This window comes from Mauremys reevesii, linkage group 2 (assembly GCF_016161935.1).
Source record: "Mauremys reevesii isolate NIE-2019 linkage group 2, ASM1616193v1, whole genome shotgun sequence".
Lineage (NCBI taxonomy): Eukaryota > Metazoa > Chordata > Testudines > Geoemydidae > Mauremys > Mauremys reevesii.
The window spans coordinates 193,442,414-193,463,672 of NC_052624.1; the positions used below are offsets into that span (position 1 = coordinate 193,442,414).

Below are 21,259 nucleotides of genomic sequence, written 5' to 3' on the forward strand. Positions count from 1 at the left end.
TCTCCTTTTTCAGATCTAAGTACTTCTGCTATATATCTTATACCTCTTTCCACCCCCAGTTCCCTGTGTGAGAACTACACACACACAGTCCCACAGAAAGATATAAAAATTAAAACAGTAAAACCACAAGACTATTAAACCCCCTTACCCTCTGGGCTCGCTGGGCTGCTCTTGCTGCTCAGTGCTACAGACACATGTGTAAACAGAATTTCCTGCATCCTTTTCTGATCTGCACAGTACTGGGGTCTCCGCCAACAGGATTATTTCCAGCATTAAGGCCACTCCACACTAACTTGAGAAAGATTCCCATTGGTCAGGCTGTATCAAAACCAATACTACAACTTTTAAATACAAATCAGTTACCCACCAAAAATATATATAATTATATATAGATATATACATATAAAAATACTTGACTTATTATCATTAACTAAACACTTTTCTCAGTATTTCTTATGCCCTTTCTGAACTGCATATTCTGGCCTGATCCTGCAAAGATTTATGCATGTGCTTAATTTTATTCACTATTGACTTCAATGGGACTGCTCACAGTGCACAAGTCTTTTCAGGATTGTGTTCTATGAATGAAACCCTGATACTTTGGGGGCGGGGAAGGGGCGGACCATTTTGGGTGCTACTGTAATATACATAATATCGATGGTTGCAGAACACCATTAACAAAAGTCCTGTGATACCTTAAATTATTAGAGATGTGAGAAATTAAATCTATTGTGAAGCTCACAAGGTGTGAGCAAACTAACAAAAATAAAAATACAGACCCTGAAAGAAAAGGGTCATTTCTTTAGCACTGAATATCTTTTACACCAGACAAACAACAAATTGCTGGTGCAATAAAGAAATAAATGTTTCTTCAGTGTTCTATAAAAGAATTCAGTTTTGTAATACTGGCGTTACACATGTAGGACAAGATTGTAACACTTCAGCTACTGCCTATAATAGAGATGTGCAGAAGCGCTGCATGCCACCATTGTGGGACCTCCTAGAATCATTGGTCAGATGCCCTCTACTGATGTCATTGAAATCAGTGGAGCTCTGACAAATTACACCATCTAAAGATCTGGCCCATTGAGTCTACTTCAGTCATTATGCCTCTATACAGTAGTGTAACCCAGAGCAATCCCCTTTTGGAAATGTGCATCCTGTTGATATCTAAACAATAGCAACTCCTCCCCCAAACGTTCCCCCTTCCCTCTCCCCACCTGTTTTTGGGCACATTGATGTCAATAGGAGAGCTACATCCAGAACAGAACACAGCCAAGATTTCAGACTTGTGATTTTTGGGTACACCCACTAGAAACACCTCAAAGGAACCTAATCTTCAGAGGGCAGCCGCTTGGCACTTTCTGAATATTAGTTCCCATCAAGGTGTCTCAAGTTGGGCACCCCAAAGAATTAAGGAACCCCAAAAATCACTAGTAACTTTTGAAAACTTTTGCCATGAGAAATGATATACTACCCATTTTTATGCATCGAAAAATCTGGCAAATTACAAGATTTTAGTGGTGTGTCCATTCCCGTCCCCTCCCCCGCCTCCCAGGACTTGCCATAGAGTTCAGATCTTAATATTTAAGGAAATCAATATCTTTTTTTAAAAACATATAAATCAAATCACATTAGGTTTCTTTATACACTATATTGCATCCTCTGGAGAATATTCAGAATTCTGGTTTACAGTAAAGAAAAGCTAAGCTAATCACATACCTCTGTCAGATGAAAACATACCCGGAGACAGGATTTTCTTAATTGTCCTGCTACTTCTTACACCCTCTCAGCTCCCTCCAGTCACCACAAACACCCATCTCGCCCCACCTACCCAGCCTTCTGTTCACTGCCAATTTTCATTATTTAATATTAATTTGTTTGTAAAAATCTGAAGTTACGTACAGCGCATTAATCACACTACATGGTATTTCCTTGCTTCTGTTGTAACTCATCTTCCATGCCACCACTCCCGCTATCCCCCACCCACAGCACAGACACATACACTTCTTATCCAGAAAAAAATATATAGACTTTCCCTCCATACCTTGTTTACCAAGAGCCCGATCTCACAGACCTTACTCAGGCAGAATTCCTATTGATTTCTACAGAAATTCAATATACTATATTACCTTTATTTAAGAAAAAGATAACAGATGGCTTGATTACCAGTTATAAATGCCTACATGAGGAAAATATTACTGATATTTGGGGGCTCTTTAATCTCACAAACAAAGACATATCAAGATTTCATGGCTGGAAGTAGAAGCTGGACAAATTCAGACTAGAAATAAGGTGCAAATTTTCAAGTAAGAACAACCAACCATTGGAATAATTTACCTGGGCATATGGTAGATTCTCTGTCATTTGAAGTCTTTAAATCAATAGAAACAACAACAAAAATACCTAGCTCTTATTATAGTGCTTTTCATAAGCAGATCTCAAAGTGGCACATTATCCCTATTTATAGATGGGAAAACTGAGGTACAGAATTGATTTGAGTTTCCCAGAGCAGGCCAGTGCCAGAGCTGGGATAAAACCCAGGCCTCCTGATTCCAAGTCTACTGCTCGATCACTAGGTCACATTGCCTAACAATTCCTGATACAAATCAAGATTGGTCACCATCCTAAGAGATATGCTTCCACTCAACCAGAAGTTATGGATTTAATGCAGAATTCCTGGGTGAAGGTCCATGGCTCGCATCATGCTGGCAGTCAGATTAGATGATTGTGATGGTCCCTTCTGGCCCTAAAAATATATTATTGAAGTACTGACTGATTCACTTTGATGGAAGTCCTGCCTAAGGGTCTAATCCTGCAAACACTTATGCATGGGAATAGTTCAAGTGAATTCAGTGATCAGTAACTAAATAAGATTTTTAAGATTAAGCTTTAGGATTAATTCTAGAATTATGAACTCTTCAAGCCAAGCCACTAATACTAGTTCTCTAAGATGCCAGGCATAACCATGGTGTTGCATTAATAAATAATTGTAACCCTTCTGCCAGGTGAAGCCAGCAGCAACGAGTGCCAGGTTCAGTATCTAGTGGTTCCTTTTCAACAATACAACACAAAACCGGCTCAAGCCCCCACCCAGTGACCGGGGACAATTACACACCACTCCCTGGGTGCCTCTAAGAGGCAATACTTCCCCTCTCGCAAGCACAGAGTCTGAGTGTAGCAAAAACTTTTAATAAAATGAGGGAATTAACTCAGCATTAATTTGGGAAAACACCACAACTAGGGCTCATAAACACAAATCATGAGCAAAGGACCCATCTCAAGTAAGTTGGGCAGTGTGCTTTTCCCCTCAGGGTCTTAAATCCAGCAACCCAAAAATTCCTTTAATGTGCCCGTCCCTTCTCTGCACTCCACTCACAGTTGATGTCCTTTGGCCAGTGCAGCCCCAGAGTTCAGAGGTTCATCCACAGAGTTCACCTCCCACCCTGTGTGGAAGACAGGGGCAGAGTTAAGAGGCAACTTACACACTGCACTGTTCAGGCACTCGCTCATCACCCAAACAGCTGATTGCCATGCCTCTGTTGGGCTCTGCTCTGGCCCTCTCCGCTAACCGCCCTGCTAGCCACTTGCCACTCCTCTCCACCAGCAGCCTGCTCAGCAAGATGTCTTCAGGGTCACCCCACACACACTAAACACAGTTCTCAGTAATTTCAGCTGTTAAGGGAGCCTCACTGCTAGGGCATACTGGGAAGTCTCTTGCAATAGAGACACCATCCTAAAGTAGATCTAATACTTAGACCTAGATATCAGCAACTTCAGCTCTACAGCAGGTACTAAGGCTCTCAATTGAGTCTAAAATAGTTCTTTTATTATACCATAGACAGAAGACAGGTCAAATAGTGTCTAGGACCCTTAAACAGGGCCCACACCACCAGGTACATATACCTGCCCTCACTCTACTCATTGGGCTTTGGAACCTATGTCCCCTGCCTAGTGAGTGCTGTTCAGTTGAGGGTGAGTCCCTCCATTGGGGTATGCCAGGTTGAGTTCTGCAGCCCTCAGTTCACACAACAATGATAGCAACTCTTTATTACTCCTGCCCCAGTAACAAGGAGACTGGGGATCCAACACCAGCCACAAGTGATCATTTAGGCAAGCAGTCCAATCATGCTGAGCACCTAGGCAGGGTGGGGGTGTCCATGTAAACAAGATCAGCTTCTGAAATCTTTTTCCACAGCTCACCACTAGATGTCAGGGGAGAGCTCATCCAGACTCTGCTTACAAATAATGAAAAGATGTGGCAAGTGTGTTGCCTTTAGAATTTTTATAAGCAGCCAGGAGAATAGTAAGGGCAGCTATTTTTGTTTGTACTTGACAATATACATTCAGGTGCCCCATATTCAGACTGATTTGGGCACTTTTATTTGGTCTGAAGTTTACAACTGATTGTGACAATTGTGAAACATTTGACAACACCTAACACAAAGTGCACTTTGATAAAAATGGTTAATTTGTCTTTCCGGAAAATCCGGGTACTTGGTACTTTTGTAGTAAGTCAAATAATTATATACTCACCACAAGAACAAGGTTAAGAATTATTTTTTTAAGTAATTCATACAAAGAATATTTGATTAGAAGTGGTATGTGCAACATTGATCACTTGGAACACATGCTTTGACTGATAAAAATGGTGGTAGCAGCAAACTGGTTAATGTCGTATGCACTCCCTTCGATTCTTGTACATTTGATTCTTGGATGTATGTCAAATTATTCCTCCCCATAACCCTCAGGGCAAATCATGCTAGTCAATCCATAGAGGAGTATTAACAGGATGTGAAAAACAAAACTCTGAAGCCCTCAATGATGAGATCCAGTCCCAGGGCGTTACAGAGGAAAAGAGTTAATCCACCCAAGGATTATTAAAGCCAGTGAAAAGAATTATTTAATGTGTCTTGGAGGAGCAAACTAGGTCACATCTTTCTCAAAACAACAGAAGTCAACATAATATTGATGTAATTTCTGTAGCAGCCTCAAGTACTGAATTAAATTACATTAAAGCCCATTCCATTCAAAAGAAACCAAAGCCATCCAGTTCAAGCACAGGGCATAATAAACCAGAGTATACATTTTACTAGCTAAATTAGAAAAACATATAGCATGGCTCTAAGACCCAACATTGTAACCTTTTGGAAAATCCTTATAAAATAGTTTCCCAAGGTCAGAATAAAATCTTTTTCAGCAAAAATAACTACTCTAATTCCTTTTCATGATGATTCCTGGGTACTGCGGCCTGTCTGTAATCTCACAGTGGTTTTATAGTGATAATTCCTTTCAGAAGTTACTCCTGATTTAACAGCAGTTTAACTGACATCACAATTCAAATCAATACCTTTCAATATCTACTTGACAGAAGGATTCAAAATCAGTGTTTATAAGCAATTGAAAAGCTTCCCACTGGATAGCAGTGTAATTTTTTTTCTAGGGTCCTTGTTTTCCTTGAAAAAGAGTCAAATTATCCATAGGAGAAACATTTTAATGCCTTTTAAAAAATCTGAATTTTTTTTACCCTAACTCATTTATAATACTCATTCCCTTCAGCAGTTTCAAAAGGAAACATTTCTTAGTAGTACAGTTCCATTGGATCTGGACAAAGGTCCTCTGAGTGAATGGTCCTAGCTTCTGGTGCATTCCAGGTATCCAAAGATAACATTATGGGATATTCATGAGGTCCCTTGCAAACTCCCCTTGGGTTTTCTGGGATAGGGGATGATCCGGTCCAGAGTATTGATCCAAATCAGAACTTCTCATGATTAGTTCAAGGATGTTCAGATCCAGGAATTCATTTTGACTCATTGTGGTTGTCCCCCTACACAATGTTTAAATTTGGACTTGAGCTTCCTCAAGATTAAAGACTGCCAACTTTCAGCAGCCCCAAAGGGCTATTACAACAGCTAGGTATGGCCAGGGGAAAATAACACCTCCCCTCTCATCCCAAGCACACTCCCTGCAGAAGATGGAGAAGGAATCATTTTGTTGGCACAATGACATCTCTGATGATCCTAGGAAGAAAGAGAGATCCTCCTGTCTCTGGCTAGACTGCACTCCGGTCACCTTTGCACAAGTAAAAGAGGTCAGAGCTGTGCACCGTAGTATCAGATCTGCAGCATTTTGCACACAGTTTGAATATATTTTACTACAGAGCGCAAGGCAGTGAAGAATCAGACCCAGTGCATAGATTAGGCAGTTTGAACCAACAGGAAATAAAGTGGTTCTTCGTATTCCATATTTCAATGGTGCACTGATTAAGAACCAAAAAAAAGCCATTATCATTTCAATAGGAGAATAAAAAACAGGTTTTTTTTGGATGGGTGGCACACTTCTCTCTCACTTGTTAACACAAACAATAATAGTGTAGCCTATCTACTGTAGTTTCTAAACTCAACAGGGTGAATAAGAATGGAGAGACTGAAGCCTCCTCTCTGATTTGCCTAACTTTGTGTGGCTTTGGACTCAGTTGAAACCCCAATATTATTTTAACATTTTTCTTTTATATGACATGGGTTATTTCAGCCAAAAAATAAAAGAGAAACACTCAGCCCAAAAAAACCCCAAACCCTTGCCTATGACTTATTCCTTAAGGGACACTAATATCTCTAACAAATTCTCAGGGATTAAAAATTTAAAGCAGGCTATGATGAGTTATGTGAATAAATATGGCAGGATTTACATATATAAATAATGGTGTTTATTCATGTAATTCTTCCTCTCTTACTTGGGTTTAAATGCAGTTTTAAAGAAAAATTATGCCTGACAATTATTAATGTTAAGTGTACTCAGAACATACCTCAAATATCTTAAGTTAACGTGAAACAATTCTTAGGCCATTTCAGTCAAAACAATGCACTGCAGAGAACAGTCTCAATCTCCATGGAAGACAACAGCCCTTGATACTCTCCTGAACACTCTGAGTTTGATACTTTACTGCCTGTCTTCTTCTGTAGCCATTTACACCTGTGTAATCAGCACACACACATGTACATGGTTACACAAGAAAAAAGGCAGCAGAAAATCAAACCCTTTATGAGGAAAATTTGGCATCCTACATTTGTACTCACTTAGGGTATGTCTACACTGCAGTGTAAGCCCAGGGTTAGGAGCACTTGAGTCAGCTGTCCTGTGTTAGGGAACCATAAGCAGCATCTACATTTTATTTTAACCCTGTGTTAAGACTTTTTTAGCCCATGCTAGAACCTAGGGCTCTGGTGTCTATACTGCAGTGTGCAGACCTGAGTCAAAGTAGCCATATCCAGAGTCCTTAATGCACTCACCCTGAAATGTGTCCACTTTAGCCCTAGGACCTTGATGCACTGTGGGAAAACTTTATTGCCCATCCTAGACATTATCAGGAAGCAGGCTGCTTTTCAAAAGGTTTAATTGGTTTGCTCTCCATTGCAAATCCATGAGGATCTCTGACAATGTGCTTGCAGATCAGTGATCAGAATAGAAGAGGTTAATGCTGTCCTGAGCTGCTGCTATTTGAAAAAGTGGGGTGGCTTCCATTTTCAATAGAGTGGATTGCAGATTGTTAGGATAGAAAGGACTAAGGAAGTTGTCCCATAGAATTGTGGGAAACGTCTGGCTGACTCCTGGGACCCGAGTAGGGTTGCTAACTTTCTAATTGCACAAAACCAAACACCCCTATCCTGCCCCTTCTCTGAGCCCCACTCCCTCCATTGTTCACTCTCCCCCACCCTCACTCACTTTCACTGGGCTGGGGCAGGGGGTTGAGGTGCTGGAGGGGGTGAGAGCTCCAGGGTGGGTCCAGAAATGAGGGGTTCAGGGTGCAGGAGGGCTGGGGTAGGATTGCCAACTTCCGATTTGCAGAAAACCAAACACCCTTGCCAGGCCCCCTAACCCTTCTCCAAGGCCACGGTCCCCACTCACTCCATCCCCCCTCACTCTCCCTCACCCTTGCTCACTCGCTCATTTTCACCAGGTTGGGGCATGAGTATGAGAGGGGGTGAGGGCTCCAGCTGCAGGTGCAGCTGGAGAGGGGTTTGGGGTGCAGGAGAGGGCTCCGGGCTGAGGTAGAGGCTTGGGGTGCAGGGGCAGGGTGAGGGCTCCATCTGGTGGTGTGGGCTCTGGGGTGGTACTGGGGATGAGGGGTTTGGGGTGCAGGAGGGGGCTCTGGGCTGGAGCTGAGGGGTTTGGAGTGTGGGAGGGGGCTCAGGGATCGGGCAGGGGTTAGGATGCAGGAGGGGGTGTGGGGTCTGGAAGGGAGTTAGGGTGCAGGAGGGGATGACAACTGGGGATGTGGGTGTGGGCTCCTGCCAGGCGGTGCTTACCTCAGGCAGCTCCTGGTCAGCTGTGCAGTGGGGCTAAAGCAGGCTCCCTGCCTGCCCTGGCTCTGCGCTGCTCCTGGAAGCAGCCTCCCCTAGGCAGAGGCATGGCCAGGCACCTCTGCGCAGTGTGCAGTGCCTGTGTCCACAGGCGCCACCCCCTCAGCTCCCACTTGCCATGGTTCCCAGCCAGTGGGAGCTGCGGAGCCGGCAATCAGGGCAGGCCCAGTGCACAGAGCCTCCCTTGCTCCTGTGCCTAGGGGCCATAGGGCCATGTTGCCACTTCTGGGAGCTGTGTGGAGCCAGGGCAGGCAGGGCGCATGCTTTAGCCCCACTGCTGTGCCACCGACCAGATTTTTAATGGCCCGGTCAGCGGTGCTGACTGGAGCCACCAGGGTCCCCTTTTCGACTGGGCGTTCCGGTCAAAAACCAGATGCTTGGCAACTCTAGACCTGAGCCAAGTGGGACTGTGTCTACACTGCAACACAATAGAACTCAGACCTGGGTCCTGGCTTAACTCAAGCTCAGACCCTCCACCCAGGGATCCTGGGTTAGTACAATGGCAGTGTAGATGCAAGGCGGGGCTCAAAACTGGGCTTACATTGCAGTGTGGACATAAACAATACTGGCAGTATAAACAGGGGCCCTTAAGTGTAAGTGGCCCTAGTATAAAGGTGAATCAGGTCCTGACTGCTGGGTATAATACTTACTATCATTAATAGTTCTATCTACTCATCTAAAAAGGGACTGTTGATGGTAGTAAGCTCTATGGTATGTACTAAGACAAGACAATTTGCTTTAGAAAAGACAGTAGAATTTTACCTTTTTAATTAAATCTCTTTATTGCCTATTCAAGAGGCAGTGCTGACATATATACACCATGTTTTTTAAATGACAGGAAATAAATAAAGCTGGCCCCAAGCTGCAAAGTTCATATAATGTTATTTGAATAGCACTGTTGATGTGCATGACCCTTCACGGAGAAGTAAAAAAGGTCTTCACCCTTAACATTTTCAGTTTATTCGGGCCCCATCCTGTAGTCGCTTACACAAGTGAGTAGTCCTCACTCACCCCATAGAAACACATGCAAATGTAATACATTAAAATCATCCGGAGAGGTGAATAAAGAGCACATGCAATGGGATGATGCATCTAGCACTTTCCATGGACAAGAGACCATAGGAAAAAAATGTATGCACCAAATTAATTTTAATTTAAATCAATGCAAGTCTGGTGACTGCAATGAAATCAGAATTCAGCACAATTTTACTGTTTTAAAAATAAAAACAAAAGAAGTGTTCTAAATTCTTGAAATAGAATTGATATTTTATTGCTTGCTGTAAAGAATCCATTGAAGCTAAGAATAATTGTTCAAGACCAGAAAATGATTTCATTTTAATTTGTAGTTTAAATCTTTTTCAATGTTTAAATGCAAGAGGTAGTCCACAGCTGTAGGTAATTTCTATTTCAAAAGTTATAAGACTGTGGTGGTAAGTGAAATACTAGTATCTATTGGAAATGAACCAGCAAGAACTGGAGGTTAATTTGATATGCATTACTGTATTCAAGAAGTTCACATCATGTGTGGTAAAGAATCTGAAGTAATTTTAAGTTTAAAAAAATCAAGTTTTCCTCCTGATTTTTTTATTCTTACCATTGCATAACTTGGAGCTTTACGCTCTATTTCATGGTTAGTGATTAAAAAAAATAAAAGAAGCAGCTGAGCATTGAGGCTTGAGAATGTTTGTTTTTGTATTCAAATATCCTGCAAATATAGTGACCCAGAACATGCACAAGTATTATAACATAATAGCATGTAAATTCAAAGTCCTGTTTCAGGGATTCATTGTACAGATGACAGACCCTCAGCTAGTGTCAATTGTTATAGCTCCAATGAAGTTAATTGACTTCTACAAACTCCCACTGAAGTCAGTGGGAGTCTGGGTGCACAGGAATCCAAGATCAGGCCTCAAATATTAAATTCTTACCAGCAATTTCTACAAATTATCTTCAATGATTTGGGCAAATTTTCCTTGAAATTTATTTTTCAAGAAGAATGAAATTTTTATTTTAAGAGTTAACACTCTCTCCATTGAAATTAATGGATGCATCTCTTGAAATTGGATGATGCATATTATATGTTGTTCATATATTTTTCAATACTACTATATATTCCAATAGTTCTTATTCGGGCAAAACTGCAACTGATTTCCCATTTTATTATTGTCCTTACATATAAACAACACAGTTTATAACATAGTGCCCAATTCTGCAAATATTTATGCACGAGTAATTTTATACATACACTCATTTGGACTATTCCCATAAATAAAGCAGTACATGATTGCAGAATTAGGATCATAGTGTGCATATGGAAGTAAATCAGAGTCAAATTTTCCATGAGAAGCCAACCCTGTTATTTGAACTGTCCCTGTTTTTCTTCCGAGGTGTTTCCTGATCAGCTGATTGCCTGTACATCAGATAGAATTTGCCCATGTTGTTGGAGAGAAATTACTGTCTCCAGAAAATTCCATGTGAAATTCAGATATATTCTAAGAATTTTAAAACAAGAATTAGAAGAAAATTGAAGAAATCAAACAGATCCACCCCCCTCATTGACATTCATATCAATTATCACATAGAACCCACCACAATTTGGCTCTAAGCATATATTGTTTGATGTGAAGTGGTGATGGTGTAGTCCCTTAAAAAACAACTCCAACAAAACAAATTTCCCTTTGTTACAGATTGTCATTTCCATAGCTTCCACATGCCCTAAGACCTCAGGAATCCAATAAATTCCAGCTTGGAATGCATGGAGGAAAGGAGGAATAATTTCTGAAATACATAAGAATAAGACTGAGAATATATTATTGCCCTTATATAAATCCATGGTACACCCACATCTCGAATACTGTGTACAGATGTGGTCTCCTCACCTCAAAAAAGATATTCTAGCACTAGAAAAGGTTCAGAAAAGGGCAACTAAAATGATTAGGGGTTTGGAGAGGGTCCCATACGAGGAAAGATTAAAGAGCTAGGACTCTTCAGCTTGGAAAAGAGAAGACTAAGGGGGGATAAGATAGAGGTATATAAAATCATGAGTGATGTTGAGAAAGTGGATAAGGAAAAGTTATTTACTTATTCCCATAATACAAGAACTAGGGGTCACCAAATGAAATTAATAGGCAGCAGGTTTAAAACAAATAAAAGGAAGTTCTTCTTCACGCAGCACACAGTCAACTTGTGGAACTCCTTACCTGAGGATGGTATGAAGGCTAGGACTATAACAATGTTTAAAAGGGAACTGGATAAATTCATGGTGGCTAAGTCATCATAGAATCATAGAATTCAAGATCAGAAAGGACCATTATGATCATCTAGTCTGACCTCCTGCTAGATGCAGGCCACATAAGCCGATCCACCCACTCCTTTAGCAAGCGACCCCTGCCCCATGCTTCGGAGAAAGGCGAAAAACCTCCAGGGCCACTGCCAATCTTCCCTGGAGGAAAATTCCTTCCCGACCCCAAATATGGCGGTCAGCTGAACCCCGAGCATGCGGGCAAGACTCTCCAGCCATACCCTCTGGAAAAAGGTTATATCATATCATTGACCCATTGTACTATTTACCAGTGTGGCACTTAATTGACCTATTGACTAAGCCCGTTATCCTATCATACCATCTCCTCCATAAACTTATCTAGCTTAATCTTAACGTTATGGAAGTCCATAAATGGTTATTAGCTAGGATGGGTAAGAATGGTGTGCCTAGCCTCTGTTCGTCAGAGGATGGAGATGGATGGCAGGAGAGAGATCACTTGATCATTGCCTGTTAGGTTCACTCCCTCTGGGGCACCTGGCATTGGCCACTGTCAGTAGACAGATACTGGGCTAGATGGACCTTTGGTCTGTCCCGGTACAGCCGTTCTTATGTTCTTATGTACATACCAGCCAGAGCTATTTTCAAGTTATACTTTAAAGATCTTTCCTGATCTGCAAACCACAGAAAGATTATATTTTACAATCACAAATATATGACGCAATCACTGCATGGAGAAACTAAACATTTGGGCCAAATTCTGTATTTACAAGTTAAATGCACCCACACAAAATTAGGAGTATCTGGCTTCCTGAGTTTACAATAGATAAATATAGAGTAATTTAATTTCACATTATCTCTTTACCAATTCCATTCTTGTGCTCTTTTATGAAGTGCAGTTTAGTTTTTGGTTTTCTTTTTACACTTTCAGCAGGCTGAGACTTGGCCAGTGCACCACACTAGGAGAGATACCAGGGGACTTTGTACCCATTACCAAAGCCCTTTGTAGGATACAGCTTGCTTCTGCATGGTCAGCCAGCTCTGCAGGCCAGTGCCTTGGGGTGTGTGAGAGGGAATCATGGAACTTTGCACAGATCAAAAAGACTGAAATGGAACGTTTTGACCTTATCAAAACACTTGAAAAAAATTTTTTTTTCAAAATTTCTTTGAAATTGAATTGTTTCCATGAAATGTTTTGCTTTCAAGGAATTAGCATTGTCCAGCGGAAAAATGATCCATGGGAAATTTTCCAACCATCTCTAAATCCAACCTTTCCTCTCTCAACCCATAGCTAGACCTCTTGCTATAGTGGTAAGTGACCAACCCTGCTTCTATTTGGAGGTTGACTCCAGGCCCCAAATCACCACCTCTCTCACTTCTTTTCCCATATGATCCATCTCCTTTCAGTTGTTTTCTTTCTTATAGCTTCAGATTCAGGTTTCTTGTCCTCAACTTCAAATGGTATATAATCTCCCTTCCTACCCAATAACTCTGGTCTTTGTTCCCGCCCCCTTACATTGTACACACACAGACCTCTGTCTGACTTCTTTGTTCATCTCCTTCTCCAACTCTCTTCTTAAAACTTTCTTTTGTGCAGGCTTGTGCTTGGAAGTCTCCCATTTCATGCCAAAACCCACAGACTCTCCTCCTTCATCTCATTCCTTCATATCCACTGTGATTCTTCCTATCTTGTTTTCTTCACCAATATTCTTTTCAACTGTTCCTTCATTTGAACTCACGCCTTACATCTAGCCCTGATCTTGAAAATATTTACACATGTGCTTGCTCAACTGTAAACATTCAGGTAATTCAATTGACTTCAACAGGACCACTTACATAGTTAAGGTTAAGCACATGCTTAAACCTTTGCATTATTTGGGCCTTTCTTTGCCTTGTTTCTCTTCAGTTTTGATCCTGCATTAATTCTGCCCTCAAAACTCTTATTGACTTCAGTGGGAATTTTGGGCAATCAAGAAGTGAAGGATCTGGCCCTTTGCTTGTTAGCTCTTTAGTATAGACAGCAGATCTATGTTTTGTAAAGCACCATACACTATTATAAGCTACAGTAGTTTCATTTAAATAAATATTTTACCACTCTTCAGATTGGTTGAACACTGTCTATATGAAAAAAAAGTGGCATATACTTGTGTTAGAATCACTGAAATGTAAAGCTGGAAGGGACCATGAGCAGTAAGGATGACTACTGGATGAAGTCAGCGGGTCCAGGGTTCACAGATTCCCCATTGGTTCAGAATATCTATTGGCAGCCCTGGAGTTGCATGATTTAATGCTAACTGCTCCAAAGACTAAGAGATCATCTTTGAGACAGACATATTCCCCCCCCTGGAATTTTTATGTGACAGACACATATTTACCACATACATTAGTATTAAGTTTCTGTATATCTGTGTCTGCTCCCAGCCTACTGCCATCCAAGTTATCCTATTGAGTTAACTGGTCAAAGTATTTTAAACCACTTATGGTTTTAGTTATGCTTTCAGTCAAAAATAATAAGTGTAATGTTAAGTTGTATAAATGATGACCATATTAGCTCACACGTCGAAAGATTAAAAAAAATACATTGCTTCTTGTGACTGTAGACATTTGGAATAAAAATCAATTTTACAGTCAGGCCTGGTTAATCCAAATAAATCTGCAGAATACTTAATTTTATATGAAGAATAAAATCAGATGAACAAGCTGACATTTGTTGAGATATGTTATGGAACCTGCTACAAATTGAATCTTGGAGATATTTAAATATCTTAGGCCAACTGCAACTCACCAGGGATGAATCTGGCCCATTAAACTTGTTCTTGCCTTGATGCACACATGTAACTTCAGTTACCATTAATGAGGGTTATGTATGTGCATAGAGAGGGAATAGACAACCGAGAATTGAGATATATGAAGCATAAATGAATGAAATCTACCTGTTTGAAAGATTTATAGTCAAAACTGTGTTCAAGGAAACACTAATGTGATTTCACACTTGCAAGGCATTCATGTAATGAGACAACACCTAATTTTTGAGACTTGTATTTTCTCTCTTAATGATTTTCTTTGATCATTTCTGCATGCACAGCAACCAAACATCACTGATGCATGTAATGGCATTAGCAAATGTACAATTCTAGGAGGAGATATGTTACAGGTGATTTAAAATCACCCTAGTATGCTTCTGGCTTTAGTCTATTCTCCATTAGGTCACACCCTAGTCTTACATGTGGAAACAGTGACTGCAGATTTATAAATTCAATTGAAATAATAACTTGACCCATCACCCCCTGGTTATTATTTTTTCCCAGTTAAACATCATATAGAGTTGGAGAACCCTTCCACGTATGTGTGGAGGAGCCTCTCCAAAACACATTTAATCCCAATATGTATAAAATAGTGGATTGCCATTTCCGGAGTAACATTTCCCTTCCCCATCCACCCTTTGCACTCTCCAGAGCTCCCATTGCTGGGGAATCAGTGGAAAGAACTCCACAAGGTTCTGCTGGGACAACTGTGAGTTAGAGGGAGCAGAAGAGAGTATCAGATGTGCTCTGTGGAAGTTGTTAATGCCTGAGATGGTATTAACTTTTATTGGATTTCCCTCTATGGCAGCATTGTGCAGCTGTGTGAGGATCCAACTAATGGTAGATCTTTGATGGCAGGTGAAGTCAGAGGAGCCACATGGATGGCTTCTGGCAGTCTTCTCCCTGCAGATCTGACTCCTGGGCTCTAGCTATGGGGCTGTTTCATTGCAGTGCAGACTTCTGGGCTCAGTCTGTAGCCCAAGCTCTAGGACCTTCTCACTTTGCTGCGTCCTAGAGCTAAGGCTCCAGGCTGAACTGGGAACTCTATACTGCAATTAAACAGCCCCTTAGCCTGAGTCAGTTGGCACAGGCCAGCCTTGGGGATCTGTTTGCCGTTTAGACATTCCCATAAGGATTCCCTCAGTGTTTTTCTTACATTTTGGGCTCTCTCCAGGTTGTTTTGGAACAGGATAGTATTGTTAAATTATACAGCAAAAGATCCTCACAAGAGTGATGGTACAATAGCCTAAGCCAGTGGTTCCAGACTTGTTCCGCCACTTGTGCAGGGAAAGCCCCTGGTGGGCCAGGCTGGTTTGTTTACCTGCCATGTCCACAGGTTCAGCCGATCACGGCTCCCAGTGGCTGTGGTTTGCTGCAGGCCAATGGGAGCTGCTGGAAGTGGCGGCCAGTACGTCCCTCGGCCCGCGCCGCTTCCCGCAGCCCCCATTGATCTGGAGCAGCAAACCGCAGTCACTGGAACCTGTGGATGCGACAGGTAAACAAAACGGCCCAGCCTGCCAGGGGCTTTCCCTGCACAAGCGGAGGAACAAGTTTGGGAACCACTGGCCTAAGCTAAACAGTCTCCTCTTTGCTAATCTACTTTTAAGTAATATAACTTAGACGTATCAAGCTTAGGATCACTTCATGAAAACAGTGGTATCCCCCACAGGTCTGTATTGAGATCAATACTGTTCAACATATTCATAAATGATCTGGAATAAGGGGTAAACAGTGAAGTGATGATACAAAACTACTTAAGATAGTTAAGTTGAAAGCAAACGGCAGACAATCACAAAGGGATCTCACAAAACTGGGTTACTGAGCAACAAAATGGCAGATGAAATTCAGTGTTGATAAATGCAAAATAATGCACATTGGAAAACATAATCCTAACTATACATACAAAATGATGAGGCCTAAAGAGAAAGAGATCTTGGACTCATTTTGTATTGTTCTCTGAAAATATCCACTCAGTGTGCAGTGGCAGTCAAAAAAGCTATCCGAATATTAGGAACCATTAGGAAAGGGATAAATAATAAGACAGTAAATATAATGCCACTATATAGATCCATAGTACTGCCACACCTTGAATACTGCATGCAGTTCTGATCACCCCATCTCAAAAAAGATATTAGAATTGGAAATGTTACAGAGAAGGGCAACAAAAATGATTAGGCATATGGAACAGCTTCCATATGAGGAAAGATTAAAAAGATTGTGACTTTTTGGCTTGGAAAAGAGATGTCTACGAGGTTATATGATCGGGGTCTATAAAATCATGAATAGTGTGGAGAAAGTGAAAAGGGAAATGGTATTTACCTCTTTACATACCAAGAGAACCAGGAATCATCCAATGAAAGTAATAGGCAGCAGGTTTAAAACAAACAAAGGTAAGTACTTCTTCACACAACGCCCAGTCAACCTGTGTAACTTGTTGCCAGTAGATGTTGTGAAGGCCAAAAGTATAATAGGCTTCAAAAAAGAATTAATTAAGTTCCTATTAGCCAAGATGGTCAGGGATGCAATCCCATGCTCTGGGTGTCCCTAGCCTCTGACTGCCAGAAGCTGGGAGTGGATGACAAGCAATGGATAGTGATCCATGCTGATGGATAGTGATCCAATGATGCCTGTTCTGTTCTTGCCCTCTTAAGCACCTGGCATTGGCAACTGTTGGAAGGCAGGATATTGGGCTAGAGGAACCATTTGTCTGACACTGTATGGCCATTCTTATGTTCTTGTAGCTCCTATTGTCCCAAATTATTTCAAAGCACTCCTCACACTTTACGTGCACAGGAATTGCTTTACACACTCCTGCAATGTGTTGAACACTATTTAACAGCATGCAAAAACAATACACAAAAGCTCAGTCAACAGAGAAAAATATTGTATATAACTGAAGCTAGAAGGGGAATTTTAGCAGCAGCCAATGTATCAGTATTTCAATTGGAATTTAATCAAGACATTTTCGCTCATGCCTATACCCTGGTGAAAAGCTCGATTGGATATTTATTGGGGACCAGTAGTCAGGACCTTGGTTATATTTAGTGCTGCGTGAATAACTGATTGTTCCGTTCACTGGCAATTGTGAAAAACACATTTTAAGAAAATGTTTAGGTCAACCCAAAACTGAAATTTTTGGCAACTCAAAACAGGAAAAAAAAATCAGGTCAAACAAAGCATGTAATTTGACCTGAAACTAGAAGTTTAATTTAGATTTTTGGCATTTTTAAAATGTTGGTAGTTTTTAATAAAAGCAAAAGAAAGTTGGAAAAGAAGGGCTAGATTCACAAAAGGACTTATGCAAGTAATTTCAACATTTTGGCACCATTCACAAAACCCAGGAGGCAGCGGTATCCCTTCTTTCTCATACCTTATATTCCACAGGTTAGGGCACTCACCGTGGAAATGGGAAAACAGGGTTTAGTTCCTTGCTCTGAATTAGGGAATGTGGAAATTTGAGCCAGGATCTTGCACATTCCAGGTGAGTGCTTAACCACTTGGCTATAGGGTAAAAGTGGGGTTACCACTACTTTCTCCTCTATTTTATGAATGGCACCTAAGTGTTGGAGTTTAGTGCTTAAACTAGCCCCAAAAACCCCCTGTGAATCTAGCCCAAAAATGAAAAGAACCATTTTGACATTTCAAATTTGTTTTTTTCTTTCCAACCAAAACAATTTGCCAAAATTGAAATGCTAACCCTCATACATGCAAAACATCTGTTAGTCTATAAGGTGCCACAGGATTCTTTGCTGCTTCTACAGAACCAGACTAACACGGCTACCCCTCTGATACTTAACCCTCATACTATACTCCCCCCAACAGCACTTCCTGAAACATTCTGGGGCTACTTCTTCACTGTTTTGCTCCTTATGTAATCATTCACATTTACATAAAGTGGGTATAGAATGCCACCAAAAGAGAATTGTAGCAATTTGCTCCAACTTTACAAAGGTATAAATAACTGTACAAAATACCTAAGGCAGCGGAGAATCTGGTCTTCTGTGTTTTTCAAATGACCTCCTGTGTTTTTCAATTACTGGCCTGGTACAACATTCCTTAGCTCGGAAAACCACAGCTTGAGGTGACATATCTATAGAATTAGCTTATTTTATAATTCTTAGTAAATATCTATGATTATTTTGGTTCCTATAACTGAGTAAAGAAAGAAACAAAGGCAGGAAAAAAGGAAGGAATGGTCTGTTTCTTCAAATAGAGAGCAAACTGCAAATAAAGCTACAAATTATTGCAAAATATTTTTTCTTGCAAGCATGTATGCCAATCTAGGATGCGGGATATGGAAATGCAAGTACTTCCTAATAAGGTGTTAGAGAAAAGCAGTTTAAAGAGCACTTAGAGTATTTATCGGTATATGGAAAAATGCTGAAGTCAGTGGCAGTTTTGTCTGAGCAAAGAGCTCATGAGTTGTCAAACAAAGACAATTAACTGGCACTGACCTGTGATGAATTTTGGAGATGTCTGGAATGTTTTTTCCATTAGATTACATTTTTATGGGATTAAATAAATTAAGATTTTTTAATTTAACACTGGTAACTCTTTGTCTCGCTCATATGATGCTGGCCATATGAACCCTTGGGGGCATAGCTGTTCTTGGGCCCATCTTTATATAATAGGAATAATTATTTATGAATCTGGTAAACCACAGGCCACAGATTCAAATCCTGATGAAGGAACATTTGGCCATATTCTATACTGAATGATAGCTCCTGGCAGATATGCTTTATTTTACCCTTATGATAAAACTTTAAAGAAAAACAGATGACAGATGGAAAGGTTTTGTGTTTCCATGTAAACTTTACCTTCATTGGGACATTACATTTAAGGGGCATTTCTGTTCCCCCTGGTCTAGGGTTTTATAGCATTTTTAGGAACAACAACAAAAAGGGTCCTCAGATAAGTCCCAGCATATGTGCTATCATTCCAAACATGTTAAGAACATCAACTTAATTAAGACTGGGAATGGGCCCACATGCTTTAATGTTTTCAGATGTTACTTTGCTCTCTTATAGGAAAAAAATAGACTAACTTCTGGGGGCAAAATGTGTTTGTAGGCAGTTAAGAATGTATTCTATATCAACCCTTTCTGTGCTGTGGAAATCTATGCCAGTCCCTATGATATATTTTATTCATGACTTTCATAGCTTCAGTCACGTAGTTTTTATTGGATCTGACATATAGCCCTTATGGGCCTGATCCTATAAACATTTGTGTACAGCAGGGGTGGGCAAACTTTTTTGGCTGAGGGCCACATCTGAGTGGGGAAATTGTATGTATAGCTGGGGTACATCTTTACCTTATTGTCTGCAAATTTTGTAGAGTGAATGAGGTGGGTATTTTGCCTCATTCAGGTCCAGAGTTGAATGTAGTGCAGTATATAAGCATGGGCCCACATATTAAACAATGCAGATAAAAATAAATATTGAGTAGTAGTCTCATTCAGTGAGTTCCATCCAACCAGCACACTGAATCATGCAGGGCTCTTGAGGAGAAAATAGTATGTGATTGGGATGGGGCCTCTCTGCCCCACACTGGTAAGGATGGGGTTAAGGAGACAGAGTCTCTCCACTGGCAATGAACAGGTTAAGGAGCGCCTGTGGTAGGATTGCCAGCCCTCCAGGATTGGCCTGGAGTCTCCAGGAATTAAAGATTAATCTTTAATTAAAAGTATGCCATTTGATGAAATTTCCAGGAATACATCCAACCAAAATTGGCAACCCTAGCCTGTGGACCCAGTTAATCCTGCCCTGCTACACCAGTAGCCAATCTCACTCCCAGACCTGTTTTCTCCTTTGTTGTCACCCATAACCAGTTGAAGCCTGGATTTAGTGGTTCCTCCCCTTAGTGGGGGGGGTAGTTTTGGGCAGGCTTACACCCTCCTGTGTGTAGGACTTTTAAATAATATACCAGTAGCCAATGTCAGGTGTGGAAGAGGAAGCTAAAAAGGGGAGACTTAACCAGACCAGGGTTTACTAGGAAGGAGAGAAGAGCTCTGTTTCCAGCTGAGAGCCTAGGGCACCTTGCTACCTGTGCAAGTCTTGTGGTCCATGGAATGTTTAGACTCAAGAAAACTGTCAGAAAAGGATTAGCTGCCTGGAGACCAGCCTAGAACAGATAGGTGAGGGTCCTCCTCACAAACCTGTTTTCCTCTTTGGTTTTGGACTCTTTGGACCTTCTGGAAGGGGTAAGACTTGAATGTGCCATGGCTTGAGGGCGAAGGTGCTGTGACGCCTAATCTCCGAGGGGTGATGCTTGGGGATCTGAGGTGGGGTGACTGCCTGGAGAACCTGGTTACAGTAATCGTGTAATATAAGACTATTAAAGGGCAGATATAAACCCTACTGAAGCTAATGGGACTCTTTCAATTGACTTCAGTAGGTTTGGGGTCAGGCCCATAATGCATACACAAGGAATAAATAATAATACTTGGCTCTCACAGCACTTTCCATCCATAACTGTCAAAGAGTTTTACAAAAGAGATCGCTATTATTAGTTCCATTTTACAGATGGAGAAATTGAGGCACACGGAGGGCAAGTGACTTGCCCAAAGTCACCCAGTAGGACAGAGCCAAAGCCAGGAATAGAGCCTAGGTTTCCTGAATCTTATTCCAGTGCTCTATCCCTTAGGTCACACTAACTCCGTTTAAAAAGAAGAGTAAAGTTTAAGATGGACCTGCAGCAATATACTCCAACAAAGGATCTGGCCTTTTATGGGCAATCTTTCCTTTGCTATTTCTACAGTTCTGAATCTTTCCCTTTGCATCATTAATGTTTTTTAATGTAGGTCACAGCTCAGTTTAATTGATATACAAATTCAAGAG

At 41.0% G+C, this 21,259-nt stretch overlaps 1 protein-coding gene across 8 annotated transcripts in view; it reads right to left on the minus strand.

Moving 5' to 3' along the window:
• CCDC102B (coiled-coil domain containing 102B) overlaps window positions 1-21,259 on the minus strand; it is a 413,274-nt gene that overhangs the window by 371,291 nt on the left and 20,724 nt on the right. The window contains exon 1 of one of the 8 annotated variants that reach the window (XM_039523360.1): window positions 6,806-6,919. The exons of 6 other annotated variants lie outside the window; for them this stretch is intronic. The gene's annotated coding sequence lies outside the window, so the exon portion shown is untranslated. Of the gene's footprint in view, window positions 1-148; window positions 231-6,805; window positions 6,920-21,259 lie in introns of those variants that run through there. One more of the 8 variants, XM_039523362.1, reaches the window with a different exon arrangement.